We start from the raw sequence: 19,465 nt of genomic DNA, 5'->3' as shown, positions 1-19,465 counted from the left end.
GGTGGCAAATTTATATACTAAAATGACCATTTAAATAAAAACCCATGAAATGCAGTCTAACATAAAAAGTACAAATGTGTTCTACATTACACATATACCGCCTCTCAAGATGATAGGCAAGATAAAAACATATTTCAGGAATTCGACCATTACACTTCAAGGAATAAATTCGTTAACACTGAATCCGACAAACATGACAGAGGCAGCTATTCCCCCCTGCGGGTTCGGGGGTAAGAATAGGCCCGCAGTATTCCTGCCTGTCGTAAGAGGCGACTAAAAGGAGTCTCAACTGTTTCGGCCATTAGTATGATGGTCTCCTAAGGGGTTTGACCCCTACCTTTCCAAATTTTCGGTTAGTGCGTACCATTTGGGGAAGGATGCCTTACGTGGTGCATCTTAAATCCATCTTGCCCTAAGATCTGGCACACCCGATATTGTCATGGAGTTAGATTTACATCGAGCTTCCAGCCACATCTGCTGTAGTGTGTTCCGGATAGCATACATTTCCTCCTTTGTGCACTTCCATCTTTGCCCTCGTGATGTACATGGATATTTCGACACCCGACATCCAGCACAGTAGCCGGTCCATTGTGGTGGGGTCGTCATGTACCCTCTTGGTGGTAGCCCCCTGACTACACAGGGATCGCACTGCTGATGCCTGAGCTGCTACCTCCCCGCGTATGCCGAGGAGTAGATGCCTATCCCTCTGGGGAATCGGGACTCCTGGCAAAGGCCACCCTGCCAGGTGGTCTTTGCTGCGGCTGGGTGGCGCCCGTGGGGAGAGTCCCTGGTCGGAGTGGGTGGCATCAGGATGGATGACCCGCAATGAAGCATGGTACATTATCACTCGCTGTTGGGCCTCCACCAGCAATCTCCAAGCAATCTGGCCACTCCATGGGAGGAACGTTTGTCCAAAGAAGGCAGTGGAGATTATTCACCCCGGTACCTCGTGTGTACGCAAGTAGATGGGGAATCATTTATGTCGACAAGCCCCAGTTTTATGTGGAGCATTTAGAGGACAAGTTCGGGGAGGTGGAGGGCTTGTCCAAAATGCTCTCTGGATTAGTTCTCATCAAAACAGCATCCTCTGCCCAGTCACAGAGGTTGCTCGCTTGTGACAAGTTGGGGGATGTTTCAGTTAGCATCATGCCCCATAAGAGTCTCAACATGGTCCAGGGTATTATATTCCACAGGGATCTTCTTCTGCATCCCCCTGCGGGTTCGGGGGTTAGAATAGGCCCTTGGTATTCCTACCTGTCGTAAGAGGCGACTACAAGGAGTCTCAAACTTTTCGGCCGTATGTAATGGACCCCTGTTGGGTTTGACCTCCACCTCTCAAAATTTTTCCGAAGAGTGAGCCGACTGGGGAAGGGCGCCCTACTTGGTGCATTGTGTCCATCTAGCGATCAGACCTTTCGCCAGCTTCTTTGTCGTTGCATTGCAGTCCTGCCCGCTCTCCATCTTTTGGGCATGGATATGTTCCTGCGCGCACTTTCCACCTTGCGCTGTGCAGTACCACTTTCTGCACTGATGGCGACCATGGACCACATGTCACCTAACGTCCAGCACGGTAGCCAGTCCGTTGTCGTGGGGCCACCATGTACCCTGTTGGTTGTAGCCCCCTGACAACACAGGGATCGCTCTACTGATGCCTGCGCCGTTAACTTCCCACGTATGCCAAGGAGTAGATGCCTGTCTCCCTGGGGCATCAGGACTCCCGGCAATAGCCATCCTGCCAGGTGGCTATTGCTGTGGCTGGGTGGCGCCTGTGGGGAGGACCCTTGGTCAGAGTAGGTGGCATCAGGGCGGATGACCCACAATGAAGTGTGGTTCATCATCTCTCGCTGGCGACCAGCCGCCAGCTGTCTCTAATCGTTCTCGGGCTCAATTTAATGCTCAGAAGTACGATCCGCAAACGTTCCCCTCTTGGGCCACGCCGTGGGAGGAGCGTAAGTCTCAGGATGGAGGTAACAGTTATTCGCCCCGATTCTTAGTTTGCACAAGAGCTGATGGGGAGTCTTTCCTATCCACAAAGCCACAGTTCTTCGTCGAGCATTTAGAGGACAAGTTTGGGGAGGTGGAGGGCTTGTCCAAAATGCGCTCTGGGTCAGTACTGATACAAACGGCATCCTCCGCCCAGTCATGCAGGGTACTTGCTTGTGACAAGTTGGGGGATGTTAACGTTACCATTACACCACATAAGAGTTTAAATATGGTCCAGGGTGTTATTTTCCATAGGGACCTACTTTTGCAGTCTGATGACGAGCTGCGCGCCACCTTCGAGCATAGAGGTGTTCATTTCGTCCGGCGCGTTCATCGGGGTCCGAAGGACAATCAGGTTGCTACTGGTGCCTTCATCTTGGCCTTCGAGGGTGATACATTACTGGAGAAGGTCAAGGTGATGGTCTACCGTTGTGACGTCAAGCCCTATATCCCTCCCCCAATGCAGTGCTTTAAGTGCTGGAAGTTCGGCCATATGTCTTCCCACTGCACTTCCAGCCTCACATGTCGAGATTGAGAACGCACATCACATCCCAATACTCCATGTGCTCCGCCTCCCATCTGTGACAACTGCGGAGAGCATCATTCACCTTGCTTGCCTGACTGCAAAGTCTTTCAGAAAGAGCACAAAATCATGGAATATAAGACCCTGGACCGGCTGACCTATACTGAGGCCAAAAGGAAATATGACAGACTCCATCCTGTGAGAATGACATCTTTTTACGCAGCTGCTACAACAACTGTGCTGGCCCCATCAGTTTTGAGACTTTCAGCCACCTCGATGAGCAGTACGACTCCTCCTGCCCCCTTGCCCTTGGGGGGCTCTACCCAACCGGTTGCTCCTGCACCACCTACCTCAGGAGCAACATCCTCCCACCCATCGAGGACGTCCGTCCCCACTTCTCAGCTGGAGAAGCGTCTAACTTCTTCGGCTACTCTCGCCCGTAAGGGTTCCCTTGGGTCCCTCCCTTCCCAGCCTTCCACCAGCGGGAAGGATGACGGCCAACAGTGGCATAAGTCCCCACCAGCAGCCGGGCGTAGGGCTTCACGATCCTCCTCCATCCCGGAGACTGAATCGGTGAAGCCTTCCCAGCCGGTGAAACCCAAGGTTCAGCGAGAGAAGTCCAAGAGAAAGACCTCTAAGGCCAAAGAACTTGCGGTGGCACCGACCCTACCGCACCCTTCGAGCTCTGCGTCTGACGATGAGGTCGAGATTCTGGCGTCCGCTGAGGACCTTGATCTCGCCGGTCCCTCAGATGCCATGGATGTCACTCGCACGGGTACTGAATTGGTGGCAGTGAGTGAACAAGCTGCGTAAATTGCCTTCCCAGTCCCTTCACGCCTTTCTCAGCCATGGACACTATCATCCTCCAGTGGAACTGTAGCGGTTTTTTCCACCATCTAGCTGAGCTCCGACAACTTATCAGCCTTCACCCTTTCTTCTGCATTGCTCTTCAGGAAACTTGGTTTCCAGCAATGCGAACCCCCGCCCTCCGTGGCTATCGGGGTTATTATAAGAACCGGGCAGCTTATGAAGGGGTGTCTGGTGGCGTCTGCCTCTATGTCCTTCACACTCTGCACAGCGAGTCTGTCTCTCTCCAAACACCTTTAGAGGCTGTCGCTGTTCAGGTGTGGACGCCACAGGCTGTTACCGTCTGCAGTCTTTACCTTCCACCGGATGGTGATGTCTCGCAGCATGTCCTGGCTGCGCTGATAGCCCAATTGCCGCCACCTTTCTTGCTCCTGGGCGACCTCAACGCCCATAACCCTCTGTGGGGTGGGTCAGTGGCAACAGGTCGAGGCGCCACCGTTGAGCATTTATTGTCGCAAGTCGATCTCTCGATTTTAAATGGTGGTGCCTTCACACACTTCAGTGTGGCGCATGGCACATACTCCGCCATTGACCTTTCGATCTGTAGCCCTAGCCTCTTACCGTCTGTCCAATGGAGTGTGCATGACGACCTGTGTGGTAGTGACCACTTTCCGATCTTTCTGTAACTACCACAGCGTCACTCTTCTGGGCGCCCTAGCAGATGGGCTATGAATAAGGCTGAGTGGGACTTGTTCTCCTCCACTGCCGCTATTGAGCCTCTCTCTAATGATGACATTGATCCGGTGGTTCAAACGGTCACCACTGGCATCGTTACTGCCGCCGAATCTGCCATTCCCCGTTCCTCTGGGTCCCCTCGGCGGCGGACTGTGACTTGGTTGGTCGCCTGAGATCGCTGCAGCGATTAAAGATCGCCGGCGGGCGCTCCAGCGTCACAAGCGACATCCCTGCATTGAACACCTCATCACCTTCAAACGGCTGCGTGCGCGGGGCCGCCGCCTTGTCCGCCAAAGCAAGCAGGAGTGCTGGGAGCGGTATGTGTCCACCATTGGCCTCCATGCCTCTCCATCGCAGGTCTGGGTCAAGATCCGACGCCTCTATGGCTATTGGACCCCAGTCAGTGTCCCTACGCTCTCACTGAATGGAGCAGTTTGTACTGACTCCGACATAATTGCCAACCGCTTGGCAGAACATTTTGCTCTGAGTTCCGCTTCTGCTGAGTATCCACTGGCCTTCCGTTCCATTAAAGAGCGGATGGAATGTTGGAGCCTTTCATTTCGTACCCACCATCCTGAATCCCACAATGTTCCATTCAGTGAGTGAGAATTTGACAGTGCCGTCGCAGCTTGTCCTGATACCGCTCCTGGGACAGATCGCATCCACTGTCAGATGCTGAAACACCTTTCAGTGGACTGCCAGCGACGCCTCCTCGACCTTTACAACCGTATTTGGGTCGAGGGTGAGTTTCCGTCGCAATGGCGGGAAAGTATTGTAATCCCCGTTTTGAAAACTGGCAAGAACCCTTTGGAGGTGGACATCTACCATCCCATTAGCCACATCAGCTGCAGTGGGTTCTGGGGAGTATACATTATACATTCACTCCATTGTGCACTTCCATCTTCGCCCTCGTGATATCCATGGATATTCGAAACCCGACATCCAGCATGGTAGCCAGTCTGTTGTGGGGGGGGATCGTCATGTACCCTCTTGGTGGTAGCCCCCTGACAACACAGGGATCGCACTGCTGATGCCTGAGCTGCTACCTCCCCACGTATTCCAAGGAGTCGATGCCTATCTCTCTGGGGCTTCAGGAGTCCCGGCAAAGGCTATCCTGCCAGGTGGCTACATTTTCTATTACATGTTTCACTTGCCAGAAAATTCACTTTTTCATGCGCGTAATTTGAATTCCCTGCATGCAATTTGAAATACGAAATATTCACGGAAGATCTATTAGAACAGTTTGATAGTTGTCACTGAGCCCTGTCAACTGACACTAGGTTCGTTTGAATCGTATCGCAAAAGTGCATCACTGTGCATACCAAGTTTCATAGCCCAAAACTTGTACATCATACGCGTTTTTTTCTTTTATCTATTTATCTTGTTCCATCTCAGCTAGCCCCGATATGTACTGAATAACTCACCCACACATACACCCACGATTCGTATACAATGTTTATGCTGGTTGTAAACAAGTTACTTACATACCGATGTGCCCTCATCATTGCTATGAGATGTCACTCCAAAGTCCAGTTCTATATGGAACACATAACATTCACACGTCCACACAACTTGTCTGCCGTACGCTGCTCATACCACGTAAGTTATATGAAAGTAATGATTTTCACTTACTTAACGTTCTCTGAATTTTATCTGTGGCACACAAATAAAATTTCTACACCACTAAAGTCGTTTTGCCACGGGTACTTAATACAACCCATGCGAAGCCAGGACAGGTCGCTAGTTTAATAATAATGTGGTACTAGTCAAATTATTTCCGGAAATCGAGAAATTCTGCATCTGCCTGATTGCCTAGATCCATGGCTTTCAAGATGTCATTAGTGTGAGAAAAGTGCGAGTTGGGTTCTACATGACCGATCTTTCTGGAATCAAAACTAGTTGGCATCGAACGGGCATTCTGTGTAATTTACCTCATTATGTCTGAGTTCAGAATATGTCTTAAGATTCTACAAGGAATGGATGTCAAGCACACTGGATGCTAGTCTCGTCTATAACTTCTTCTAACCTCCTTGATATATGCCATCTTTCAACTGCTGGGCACAGTTTTTTGTTCCAGATATCTTGGGTAGGTTATAGTTCAAAGAATGGCTAACTCAGCCATAAATTCGGTATAGAATCTGATAGGGATTCCAATGGGCCCTGAATCTTTGTTTAATTTTAGCGATTTCAGCTGCTGCTGAGCACCTCACACACTTTCACAACAAGGCGCTGGTTGTAGATGGCGCAGATCCCGGAGGCGGCGCTGTGGTGGGGTCGGTGGGCGCTGGTGACCAACTCCTCGGCGGATCTGGAGGGTGCCCTGTCCCACCTGCAGCTGACCATTCACAGCCACATGCTGGTGGTCCAATCGTCCACTGTGAGTGACCGACTCCGCCTGCACTTTACCGAGGTGTTCCGCGTGGCCAATATGACGCCGCTTGTGATTAAGCACTTGTGCGACTGGACGCCCAAGCAACTGCAGAACTGGACACCCAAGGTCTTGCGCCATTGGACACTCAAGCGTTTGTGCGACTCGAAGCGCGGAGAGCGGGGCAGTATCAACTGGAGCCTCATGAAGAGGAAACCGAACCTAAACGCCATACGCCTGAGGGCCGCCACTTTCAAGGTAAGTCCGCTCAGTAGCAGTCAAGTAAAAGGATAGCGCCGAGAACGATTGGACTATCACGAGCCAGCTTCTCGCAGACATAAAGGGTACAGATACTGACGGAGTTGCAATGATAGCTAACAGGTACTGTTGTGTAGTTTTTTGCCTAGCAGTATCCCATAAGAGCGAACCAATTGAGTCTTTACTTGTAGTTTACCAGTGTATTAGATACTTGGGCTACGCACAGCTCTATTTAAAAATAATAGGTCGATGTAGTCGTAGGGTCGAGCAGCGCACGTTTCCTTTCATGCCCCTCAGCTCATTAGCCGCAAACAATCACCTGTAACGGCCGGCCGGAGTGGCCGAGCGGTTAAAGGCGCTACAGTCTGGAACCGCACGACCACTACGGTCGCAGGTTCGAATCCTGCCTCGGGCATGGATGTGTGTGTTGTCCTTAGGTTAGTTAGGTTTAAGTAGTTCTAAGTTCTAGGGGACTTATAACCACAGCAGTTGAGTCCCATAGTGCTCAGAGCCGTTTTTTTGAATAACCTGTAACGATTATCCTGCAGTCTCTGCATTGGCTAGATCAAGCTAGATGGCGCTGACGTTAGCATATTGGACTCGCATTCGTCAGGACAACGGTTCAAACCCGCGTCCGACCGTTATCATTTAGGTTTCCAGTGATTTTCCTGAATCACTTCAGGCAAATGCTGGGATCATTCCTTTGAAAGGGCATGGCCAATTTCCTTCCCCATCCTTCCCTTATACAATTAATGGCCTCGCTGTTTGGTCCCCTCTCCCAAATCAACCATTGGCTGGAATTGTGAGTTAATAAAATACGCAGAAAAATAAAAAAAGTAAATGAATAACTTAATAACAAGAGCTCTGTTCTAAGTGTGTAATTTATATAAACGACAGAGAATTGTGTTGAATAATATTTAATTAAGAAAATACTTCTCAAATAAACGGGAAGTGGTCTTGCGATATTAGGTTACAATGCAGACAGAAAATATCGTTATCAAATGCTGTAAAGTTACGTTGAGAGTGGTACGAGAATAGCAGCAAAATCCCCAAACTAAACAGTTATGAAAGATACGCAAGAAACCAAGTGAATTTCGCAAACACAGTACACGAAATACTCACCGGCTCTAAACAGCTCAGATTTCAACACGATGATTCACAAATTAACACACACGATACAAAGAATAGTAACACATATTCTGTCTGTTCTCACTTCTGTAAATCAAGCGTCAAAAGTTAGACTCCTACTCTGGGCCACGCTCAGACGTTTCAAAATGTAAATACCCGTTCAAAAGTTAAAGTATTGTAGCGGCCGTTTACCGGCCAGAAAGAGTCACCTATGGGACTGAAACCGCGTTAGACAAGTCTGCGTCCCCCCTGCAAGTTTCCCCCCCTGCGGGTTCAGGGTTAGAATAGTCCCGCGGTATTCCTGCCTGCCATAAGAGGCGACTAAGAAGAGTCTCAAAAGTTTCGGTCTTAATGTGATGGTCCCCTCTCGGGTTTGACCTCCATCTTTCTAAATTCTTCTGAAGAGCGAGCCAATTGGGGAAGGGCGCCTTACGTGGTGCACTGCATCTGTCGTGCGTTGAGACCTTTAGCCGGCTTTCTCGTCGTCGCAATGCTGTCCCGCTCGTTTTCCATCTCTTGGGCGAGGATACCTTCCTGGGTGCGATTACCACTATGCACTGTACAGTGTTGCTTTTTGTTGAGACGACGATCTTGGACATTTTTGCACCTAAGATCCAGCACGGTAGCCAGTCCGATATGGTGGGCCCTCCATGTACCCTGTTGGTTGTAGCCCCCTGACAACACAGATATCGCTCTCCTGATGCCCCACGTATGTCAACGAGTAGATGCCTAACCTCCTGGGCATCAGGACTCCCGACGATGGCCATCCTGCCAGTTGGCCTTTGCTGTGGCTGGGTGGCGCCCGTGGGGAGGGCCCTTGGTCGGAGTAGGTGGCATCGTGGCGGATGACCCGCAATGAAGCGTGGTTCATCGTCTCTCGCTGGTCGCCAGCCGCCAGCTGCCAGCAGTCTCTAAGTGTTCTCGGGCTCAATTTAACGCTCAGAAATACGATCCGAAAACGATCCCCTCCCTGGTCACACCGTGGGAGGAGTGTAAGTCTCAGAATGACAGTGACAGTTATTCACCCCAGTTCCTGGTTTGTACGAGATCTGATGGGGAGTCTTTCATGCCCACAAAGCCTCAGTTCATTGTTGAGCATTTAGAGGACAAGGCTGGGGGGGGGGGGGGGTAGAGGGCTTGTCCAAAATGCGCTCTGGGTCAGTTTTGATGACAACGGCATCCTCTGCCCATTCACGAAGGTTACTTGCCTGTGACAAGTTGGGGGATGTTAACGTTACCATCACACCACGTAAGACTTTAAATATGGTGCAGGGTATTATTTTCCATAGGGACTTACTTTTGCAGTCTGATGACGAGCTGCGCGCCAACTTAGAGTGTCGAGGTGTGCATTTTGTCCGACGCGTTCATCGGGGTCCGAGGTGTAATCAGGTTGCTACCAGTGCCTTCATCTTGGCCTTTTAGGGTGATACATTACCGGAGAAGGTCAAGGTGATGGTCTACCGCTGTGATGTCAAACCCTATATCCCTCCCCCAATGCAGTGCTTCAAGTGCTGGAAGTTTGGCCATATGTCTTGCCGCTGTACATCCAGCCTCACATGTCGAGATTGCGGACGCCCATCACATCCCAATACTCCATGTGTCCCGCCTCACATCTGCGTCAACTGTGGAGAGCATCATTCACCTAGCTCGCCAGACTGCAGGATCTTACAGAAAGAGCGCAAAATCATGGAATATACTATACTGTAGATAATCAGATTAAGAGCAGCCGACCAGTTGCAAAGGATAAAGTAATCTTTACCTAGGTTTCAATAGATATAAATTTATCTTCTTCAGAAGACGGCCTGGGGACAATGAACATCGTAATTTATATTAAGGTATGAAACATGAGTCAAGTTTTTTTTTTTTTTACTTTACTGTTATTTTAAAACCTGTACAACAGGCAGGCTGTCAGCAGCACACTACGATGCTCTTCAGCCAGAGAAGACACAAGCAGCAAAAACAGGGAGAAGACACATAAGTCACAGAGCGGTGGGCAAGAAAACAGGAGACACATAGAGACAATCACGGAGCCGTTCACACTCGTCGATAATCCACACTGCTAGCTGATGAGACGACGCACAACCACTGAAGATGATGATGGCACTGGTGAACGATGGAGGGGACGGTGAACACTAAACACTAAACACACAAAACACTGATGGCGGCGACCTCCGGCGCGCGAATGTCCACGTAACGTGTGCGAGTCCGGGGACCTGCCAAGAGGGGTAGAAGGGGGAGGTGGGGGAGAGGGGAGAAAAAGGATACCAATGGCTGAGGAGTCGGGGGCAGGAGGAGAGGAACAGGGGAGGGGAGGCCCGGGGGAGGAGGGGGGGAGAAAAGGAGGAGGGAGGGAAAAGGGAGAGGAGGGAGGGAGGGTGCCCAGAGGAATAAGTACAGGAGGAGGGCGGGAGGATCAAAGTTGGTAGGAGGGGTAGATGGAAGGGAGGAGGGCATCATCAGGGAGGGGGAGCTGGCGGAAGCCACCTTGGGAGAGGGTAAGGAGGGTGGAGAGATGGAGACCGGGTGGGACGTGTGAATACAGGCGCGGCAGCGGGCGGGGGTGGGAGAGGATCGGGGAGACGAGCGGGTGAGGAGGATCGAGTTTGCGGGAGGTGTACAGGATCCGTATCCTTTCAAGGAAAAGGAGGAGGTGGGGGAAGGGGATGAGATCATACAGGATCCGTGTGGGGGAGGGGAGACGGATGCGATAGGCGAGGCGGAGAGCATGGCGTTCAAGGATTTGGAAAGATTTATAAAAGGTAGGGGGAGCGGAGATCCATGCTGGATGGGCATAACAAAGGATGGGGCGGATGAGGGATTTATAGGTGTGGAGGATGGTGGAGGGGTCCAGACCCCACGTACGGCCGGAAAGGAGCTTGAGGAGACAGAGGCGGGAACGTGCCTTGGCTTGGATTGTCTGGAGATGGGGAGTCCAGGAGAGGCGACGGTCGAGGGTGACGCCAAGGTACTTAAGGGTGGGAGTGAGGGCGATGGGACGGCCATAGACGGTGAGATAGAAATCAAGGAGGCGGAAGGAAGGGGTGGTTTTGCCTACAATGATCGCCTGGGTTTTGGAAGGATTGACCTTGAGCAACCACTGGTTGCACCAAGCGGTGAACCGGTCAAGATGGGATTGGAGAAGGCGTTGGGAGCGCTGTAGGGTGGGGGCAAGGGCAAGGAAGGCGGTGTCATCGGCAAACTGGAGAAGGTGGACGGGGGGTGACGGCGGCGGCATGTCCGCCGTGTACAACAGGTACAGAAGGGGGGAGAGGACGGAGCCTTGGGGCACACCGGCGGAGGGGAAAAAGGTGTAGGAATCGGTGTTATGGATGGTGACATAGGAAGGACGGCGGGAGAGAAAGGAGCTGATCAGACGGACGTAGTTGATGGGAAGGGCGAAGGTTTGGAGCTTGAAGAGGAGACCGGAATGCCATACGCGGTCATATGCACGTTCGAGGTCCAGGGAGAGGAAGATTGCGGAGCGACGGGAATTAAGCTGTTCGGAAAGGAGATGAGTGAGGTGAAGGAGAAGGTCGTCGGAAGAGAAGGACGGCCGAAAGCCACACTGGGTGACGGGAAGGAGGCGGTGCTGGCGGAGATGCTGGTGGATGCGACGGGTGAGGATAGATTCCAGGACCTTGTTGAAGACCGAGGTAAGGCTGATGGGACGGTAGGAAGAGACGGCGGACGGCGGTTTGCCAGGTTTAAGGAACATGAGGATACGGGAAGTTTTCCACAGGTCGGGGTAGTAACCGGTTGACAGGACTACATTGTAGAGCCTGGCCAGGGTGGAGAGGAAAGAGACAGGAGCTTCACGAAGGTGACGGTAGGTGACACGATCGTGACCAGGAGCGGTGTTGCGTTTGGTGCGGAGTGTAACAATGAGATCCTGTGTAGTGATAGGGGCATTGAGTTCCGTGTGTGTAATGTTGTCCAAGTACTGGAAACCAGGAGCGAGGGGAGGGACAGAGGTGTCAGTTCGATCGCGGATATCCGGGAAGAGGGAGTAATCGAACTGGGGATCGTCGGGGATGGAGAAGACATCGGAGAGGTAGGAGGCAAAGTGATTGGCCTTACTAAGGGTGTCAGGGAAGGGGTGATCATCGTGGAGAAGAGGATAGTAGGGGGAGGGTTTAGTTCCGGTAAGGCGACGGAAGGCCGTCCAGAACTTGGAGGAGTTGATTAGTAGGGTTGCATTTAAGCAGGTGCATGTCTGTCGCCAGTCCCGGCGTTTCTTAGCCGCGAGCAAATTACGAACGTGTCGCTGGAGTTGCCGGTGGCGTCGTAGTGTGTCCGGGTCACGCGTGCGGAGGAAGGCACGGTAGAGACGACGGGATTCACGGAGGAGGAGAACGGCCTGTGGGGGTAAGGTAGGACGGTGGGGGTGGATGGCGACAGTAGGAACGTGGGCCTCCACGGCCTCAGACAAGGTCTGCTGGAGAAAGGAGGCGGCATGGGTGACATCGTCAGGGTGGTGGTAGGTGAGAGGGTGGCTATCGACCTGGGTGGAAAGGGCATCCCGGTAGGCATTCCAGTCGGCTCGGGAATAGTCGTGGACATACTTAGGGGGAGGGTCAGTACGAGGGTCGGGGCGAGGGCGACGACCGTCTCAAACGGTGAGGAGGACAGGGAGATGGTCGCTACCAATAGGCTCCAGGACATCCACCGTTATGCGGCCAAGGAGGTATGGGGAGAAGAGGATAACATCAGGAGTGGAGTTGGATTCAGGACGGGTATGCCGGGGGATGGGGACGAGGTCACCTTGAAGGGTGGAGAGGAACCGATGCCATCGCCGTAACTGGGCAGCGGAACGACTATGGATGTTGAGGTCGGCGGCGATCACGTAGGAGGAAAAGGTACGATCGACGTGGGAGAGGAAGTCGAAGGGAATAGGAGTGTGGGGCGGACATAGATGGTGGCGCAGGTAACGGTAAGGCCGGGGAAGAAGAGACTAAGGATCAAGTGTTCGGTGGGGTCGGGAAGGAGAGGTTGGAGCCGAACGGGGATCTGGCGGTGGTGACCAATGGCAACTCCGCCACGCGCAATTGGGAGGGGATTATCGGAGCGGTGGAGGAGGTAGGGCGAAGTGTGAATGGTGTGGTGGGGTTGGAGGAAGGTTTCATTAAGGAGGAAGGCATCCACGCGGTGGGTGGCAAGGGTGTGCAGGAAGAGGTTCCTGTTGGCGGGTAGGGAGCGGATGTTGTTGAAAAGGATACGTTGCTGTCACGCCATGATAGGGATTTAGACGAGGGTGTCGAGGCGGGAGAAGGTGAAATGGGCCTGGTTGTTGGAGTAGGTGGCGTACATCTTGAGTTGGAATATGGAACGGGCGGCGAGGGAGATCTGTTGGAGGGTGTGTGGGCGCTGAAAGGGATGAACATTCTGGAGGACGATGGTAAGGAACCTGATGATGTCCTCAGCGGTGGGGGGGGGACGAAGGGAATTGCCAGGAGGGGTGGGGGCGTCCAGGGGACGGATAGGGACGGTGAGTTCAGGAGTGGTTGGAGGGGGTCGGGCTTTACACTTTTGGGAGTAGGTGGGATGGGGGAGATTGCAGGTATTGCAGGAAGGAGGGGATTGGAGGTTAGGGCACTGCCTGAGGAAGTGCGCTTGTCGACTGTGCGGGCAGGTGGGGGCCTCGCGGCACTCAGCCGTGGAGTGCGCGTTATAGCGTAGACACCTCTGGCAGCGCAGGGATTGAGGAGGGGAACGGGAGGGGTCGACCTTGTACCGCTGGTTAAAAAGGAGGGCACCCTCCTTCAGGAGACGGTCAATGGAGGGGGCGTGCTCAGAAAAAAACCGCATAAGGCGGGTGGGGCCGGCAGCGTTATGTATGCGGCGAACCGCACGCACCTCCAAATGGGGATGCGCCTGGAGCTCCGCCAACACCTCCTCCTCCGTGAGCACTGGACTAAGCCAAGTGATCACGGCGGTGAGAGTTGGCGGGCGACGCGGAGGTTGGGGTTGGCGGGAGGGAGGTGGTGAAGGAGCAGGGGTGAGAGAGGCATGAGGGCCAAAGCGGGTGACAGGGATGCGGGAAAGGAGGTAGGTGTGGAGGGTGGGGCTGGGGGAGGAGATGAGGACCGAATCTCGGCGAGGAGTGAGGAGGGAGATGGGGGCACCAGGACAATGCTGGCGAAGGAAGAGGGTGAGGTTCCGGGCTTCAAGGAGAGAGGGATCAGGACGGGAGAGGAGGTAGCGGTAGGAGGAAGGGGGAGAGGAGGAGGATGAGGGGGCAGGGACAGGCGGGGAGACTTCCACGGCATCATGGGTGGGCGAAGGAGGACGAGGCGCAGCCTTTTTGGAAGCAGAGGAAGCAGGAGTGCCACCGGGGCGCTTGACGGCGGTGGAGGAGGTGTGGGGGATGGGAACAACGGGAATGTGGCGGGGAGGGGCAGGTCCCGGGGCCGGAGTCGGCGCCGGAGATGGTGACGGTGACGGGGAAGGCGAAGGCGATGGCGACGATGACGATGACGGTGGCAGTGGCGGCGGTGATGGCGAAGGTGACGGGGAGAGCTGGGCGTGGGCAGTGGCCCGACGGGCCACCACCCGAGTCGGAGCTGCAGTGACGGGCTGGGGGAGTGGGGGGAAGGGATCAGAACGAGAGGAGCGGGAGGAAGAAGCGGGAGAGGGGGCGACAAAGATAGAGGGTGAAGGGAGAGTGAGGAGAGGTGGAATGGAAGGAGGGGGGTGGGACTGGGCACACCAAGTTATAGTGGTGGAGGCGGCGGAAGGGGAGGTATAGACAATGGCGGTGGTGGTAGTAGTGACAGTGGTGGTGGGGGCGGACATGACGGGAGAGAGAAACAAGAACAAACAGAACGAGGAGGAGAGGACAGAAACTGGGGACAGACAAAGACGAAGACAGATGAAGACGAAGACGGCCGTAGACCAGGGTCAGGACGGCGGCGATGGCGGCGACCAGGCGGCACCGGATGGCGGCGGCGGCGGGCACCGGATGGCGGCGACGGCGGCGGGCACCGGCGGCGGCGGCGGCGAGCCCCGGCAGGCGGCGATCAGCAGGCGGCGGCGGCGGCGGCGGCGAGCACCGGGAGGCAGTACGGACGGCAAGCAGACGACACATCAGGGATCTTCCACGTCGAAGGCACACCCTGAGAGTAGCCCAGGCAGTGAGACTCTTCGATGAAGAAGAGAGGGAATCCAACCCTCGAATGCATGAGTCAAGAATAAAGTTTAACATATATTAGGAAAATATTGTATTACAAGATGTGAGAAGGATTCCTGGTACTTACAGTATTACATTAACATGAAGCGATATGTCCTTATCGTTTTTACAAACATCTGCGTAGTTTCATTAGTCAAATAAAATATAGCCCTGAGAACAGGGTTTGTCAGACAAATAAAATAGGTACATGGAAGTTGGAGAGCGCATAAGCGAATGAGTAAAATCGGCCAGCGTAGTAGCACTGCGGCCAGGGCAGGTGGCGCTCAGGTCGCGAACTATGTGCCGATTGGCGTACTGAAGTAACATTTGAATATCGTAATTAAATGCGTTCTTAATTAGAGTGACAATAAATAAACTAGAAAGCATTTAACACTCCCGTTATGACATTGTGGGAGGTATAGGAACAATAACGTAGATACATACATAAAAAAGGCAGGTGGCGCTTACGCCATAAGTTACATGCAGTGGCATATACAGCCAGAATATAAAAGTTACATTATCATATTAGTGAGATCAGAGGGTTGGATCCCATCACCATCTATCTTTGTCGCCCCCTCTCCCGCATCTTCCTCCCGCTCCTCTCGTTCTGATCCCTTCCCCCCACTCCCCCAGCCTGTCACTGCAGCTCCGGCTCGGGTGGTGGCCCGTCGGGCCACTGCCCACGCCCAGCTCTCCCCATCACCTTCGCCGTCACCGCCGCCGCTGCCACCGTCATCGTCATCGCCACCGTCGTCTTCGCCTTCACCGTCACCGTCACCATCTCCGGCGCCGACTCCGGCCCCGGAACCTGCCCCTCCCCGCCACATTCCCGTTGTTCCCATCCCCCACACCTCCTCCACCGCCGTCAAGCGCCCCAGTGGCACTCCTGCTTCCTCTGCTTCCAAAAAGGCTGCGCCTCGTCCTCCTTCCCCCACCCATGATGCCATGGAAGTCTCCCCGCCTGTCCCTGCCCCCTCATCCTCCTCCTCTCCCCCTTCCTCCTACCGCTACCTCCTCTCCCGTCCTGATCCCTCTCTCCTTGAAGCCCGGAACCTCACCCTCTTCCTTCGCCAGCATTGTCCTGGTGCCCCCATCTCCCTCCTCACTCCTCGCCGAGATTCGGTCCTCATCTCCTCCCCCAGCCCAACCCTCCACACCTACCTCCTTTCCCGCATCCCTGCCACCCGCTTTGGCCCTCATGCCTCTCTCACCCCTGCTCCTTCACCACCTCCCTCCCGCCAACCCCAACCTCCGCGTCGCCCGCCAACTCTCACCGCCGTGATCACTCGGCTTAGTCGAGTGATCACGGAGGAGGAGGTGTTGGCGGAGCTCAAGGTGCATCCCCATTTGGAGGTGCGTGCGGTTCGCCGCATACATAACGCTGCCGGCCCCACCCGCCTTATGCGGGTTTTTTCTGAGCACGCCCCCTCCATTGACCGTCTCCTGAAGGAGGGTGCCCTCCTTTTTCACCAGCGGTACAAGGTCGACTCCTCCCGTTCCCCTCCTCAATCCCTGCGCTGCCAGAGGTGTCTGCGCTATAACGCGCACCCCACAGCTGAGTGCCGCGAGGCCCCCACCTGCCCGCACAGTCGGCAAGCGCACTTCCTCAGACAGTGCCCTAACCTCCAATCCCCTCCTTCCTGCAATACCTGCAATCTCCCCCATCCCACTTACTCCCAAAAGTGTAAAGCCCGACCCCCTCCAACCACTCCTGAACTCACCGTCCCTGTCCGTCCCCTGGACGCCCCCACCCCTCCTGGCAATTCCCTTCGTCCCCCCCCCACCGCTGAGGACATCATCAGGTTCCTTACCATCGTCCTCCAGAATGTTCATCCCTTTCAGCGCCCACACACCCTCCAACAGATCTCCCTCGCCGCCCGTTCCATATTCCAACTCAAGATGTACGCCACCTACTCCAACAAACAGGCCCATTTCACCTTCTCCCGCCTCGACACCCTCGTCTAAATCCCTATCATGGCGCGACAGCAACGTATCCTTTTTAACAACATCCGCTCCCTTCCCGCCAACAGGAACCTCTTCCTGCACACCCTTGCTACCCACCACGTGGATGCCTTCCTCCTTAATGAAACCTTCCTCCAACCCCACCACACCATTCACACTTCGCCCTACCTCCTCCACTGCTCCGATAATCCCCTCCCAAATGCGCGTGGCGGAGTTGCCATTGGTCACCACCGCCAGATCCCCGTTCGGCTCCAACCTCTCCTTCCCGACCCCACCGAACACCTGATCCTTAGTCTCTTCTTCCCCGGCCTTACCGTTACCTGCGCCACCATCTATGTCCGCCCCAACGCTCCTATTCCCTTCGACTTCCTCTCCCACGTCGATCGTACCTTTTCCTCCTACGTGATCGCCGCCGACCTCAACATCCATAGTCGTTCCGTTGCCCAGTTATGGCGATGGCATCGGTTCCTCTCCACCCTTCAAGGTGACCTCGTCCCCATTCCCCGGCATACCCGTCCTGAATCCAACTCCACTCCTGATGTTATCCTCTCCTCCCCCAACCTCCTTGGCCGCATAACGGTGGATGTCCTGAAGCCTATTGGTAGCGACCATCTCCCTGTCCTCCTCACCGTTTCAGACGGTCGTCGCCCTCGCCCCGACCCTCGTACTGACCCTCCCCCTAAGTCTGTCCACGACTATTCCCGAGCCGACTGGAATGCCTACCGGGATACCCTTTCCACCCAGGTCGATAGCAACCCTCTCACCTACCACCTCCCTGACGATGTCACCCATGCCGCCTCCTTTCTCCAGCAGACCTTGTCTGAGGCCGTGGAGGCCCACGTTCCTACTGTCGTCATCCACCCCCACCGTCCTACCTTACCCCCACAGGCCGTTCTCCTCCTCCGTGAATCCTGTCGTCTCTACCGTGCCTTCCTCCGCACGCGTGACCCGGACACACTACGACGCCACCGGCAACTCCAGCGACACGTTCGTAATTTGCTCGTGGCTAAGAAACGCCGGGACTGGCGACAGACATGCACCCGTTTAAATGCAACCCTACCAATCAACTCGTCCAAGTTCTGGACGGCCTTCCGTCGCCTTACCGGAACTAAACCCTCCCCCTACTATCCTCTTCTCCACGATGATCACCCCTTCCCTGACACCCTTAGTAAGGCCAATCACTTTGCCTCCTACCTCTCCGATGTCTTCTCCATCCCTGACGATCCCCAGTTCGATTACTCCCTCTTCCCGGATATCCCCGAACGAACTGACACCTCTGTCCCTCCCCTCGCTCCTGGTTTCCAGTACTTGGACAACATTACACACATGGAACTCAATGCCCCTATCACTGCACAGGATCTCATTGTTACACTCCGCACCAAACGCAACACCGCTCCTGGTCACGATCGTGTCACCTACCGTCACCTTTGTGAAGCTCCTGTCTCTTTCCTCTCCACCCTGGCCAGGCTCTACAATGTAGTCCTGTCCACCGGTTACTACCTCGACCTGTGGAAAACCTCCCGTATCCTCATGTTCCTTAAACCTGGCAAACCGCCGTCCGCCGTCTCCTCCTACCATCCCATCAGCCTTACCTCGGTCTTCAGCAAGGTCCTGGAATCTATCCTCACCCGTCGCATCCACCAGCATCTCCGCCAGCACCGCCTCCTTCCCGTCACCCAGTGTGGCTTTCGGCCGTCCTTCTCTTCCGACGACCTTCTCCTTCACCTCACTCATCTCCTTTCCGAACAGCTTAATTCTCGTCGCTCCGCAATCTTCCTCTCCCTGGACCTCGAACGTGCATATGACCGCGTATGGCATTCCGGTCTCCTCTTCAAGCTCCAAACCTTCGCCCTTCCCATCAACTACGTCCGTCTGATCAGCTCCTTTCTCTCCCGCCGTCCTTCCTATGTCACCATCCATAACACCGATTCCTACACATTTTTCCCCTCCGCCGGTGTGCCCCAAGGCTCCGTCCTCTCCCCCCTACTGTACCTGTTGTACACGGCGGACATGCCGCCGCCGTCACCCCCCGTCCACCTTCTCCAGTTTGCCGATGACACCGCCTTCCTTGCCCTTGCCCCCACCCTACAGCGCTTCCAACGCCTTCTCCAATCCCATCTTGACCGGTTCACTGCTTGGTGCAACCAGTGGTTGCTCAAGGTCAATCCTTCCAAAACCCAGGCGATCATTGTAGGCAAAACCACCCCTTCCTTCCGCCTCCTTGATTTCTATCTCACCGTCTATGGCCGTCCCATTGCCTTCACTCCCACCCTTAAGTACCTTGGCGTCACCCTCGACCGTCGCCTCTCCTGGACTCCCCATCTCCAGACAATCCAAGCCAAGGCACGTTCCCGCCTCCGTCTCCTCAAGCTCCTTTCCGGCCGTACGTGGGGTCTGGACCCCTCCACCATCCTCCACACCTATAAATCCCTCATCCGCCCCATCCTTTGTTATGCCCATCCAGCATGGATCTCCGCTCCCCCTACCTTTTATAAATCCCTCCAAATCCTTGAACGCCATGCTCTCCGCCTCGCCT

Source organism: Schistocerca americana, chromosome 4 (assembly GCF_021461395.2).
Source record: "Schistocerca americana isolate TAMUIC-IGC-003095 chromosome 4, iqSchAmer2.1, whole genome shotgun sequence".
Lineage (NCBI taxonomy): Eukaryota > Metazoa > Arthropoda > Insecta > Orthoptera > Acrididae > Schistocerca > Schistocerca americana.
This window is presented reverse-complemented; position numbering follows the sequence as displayed.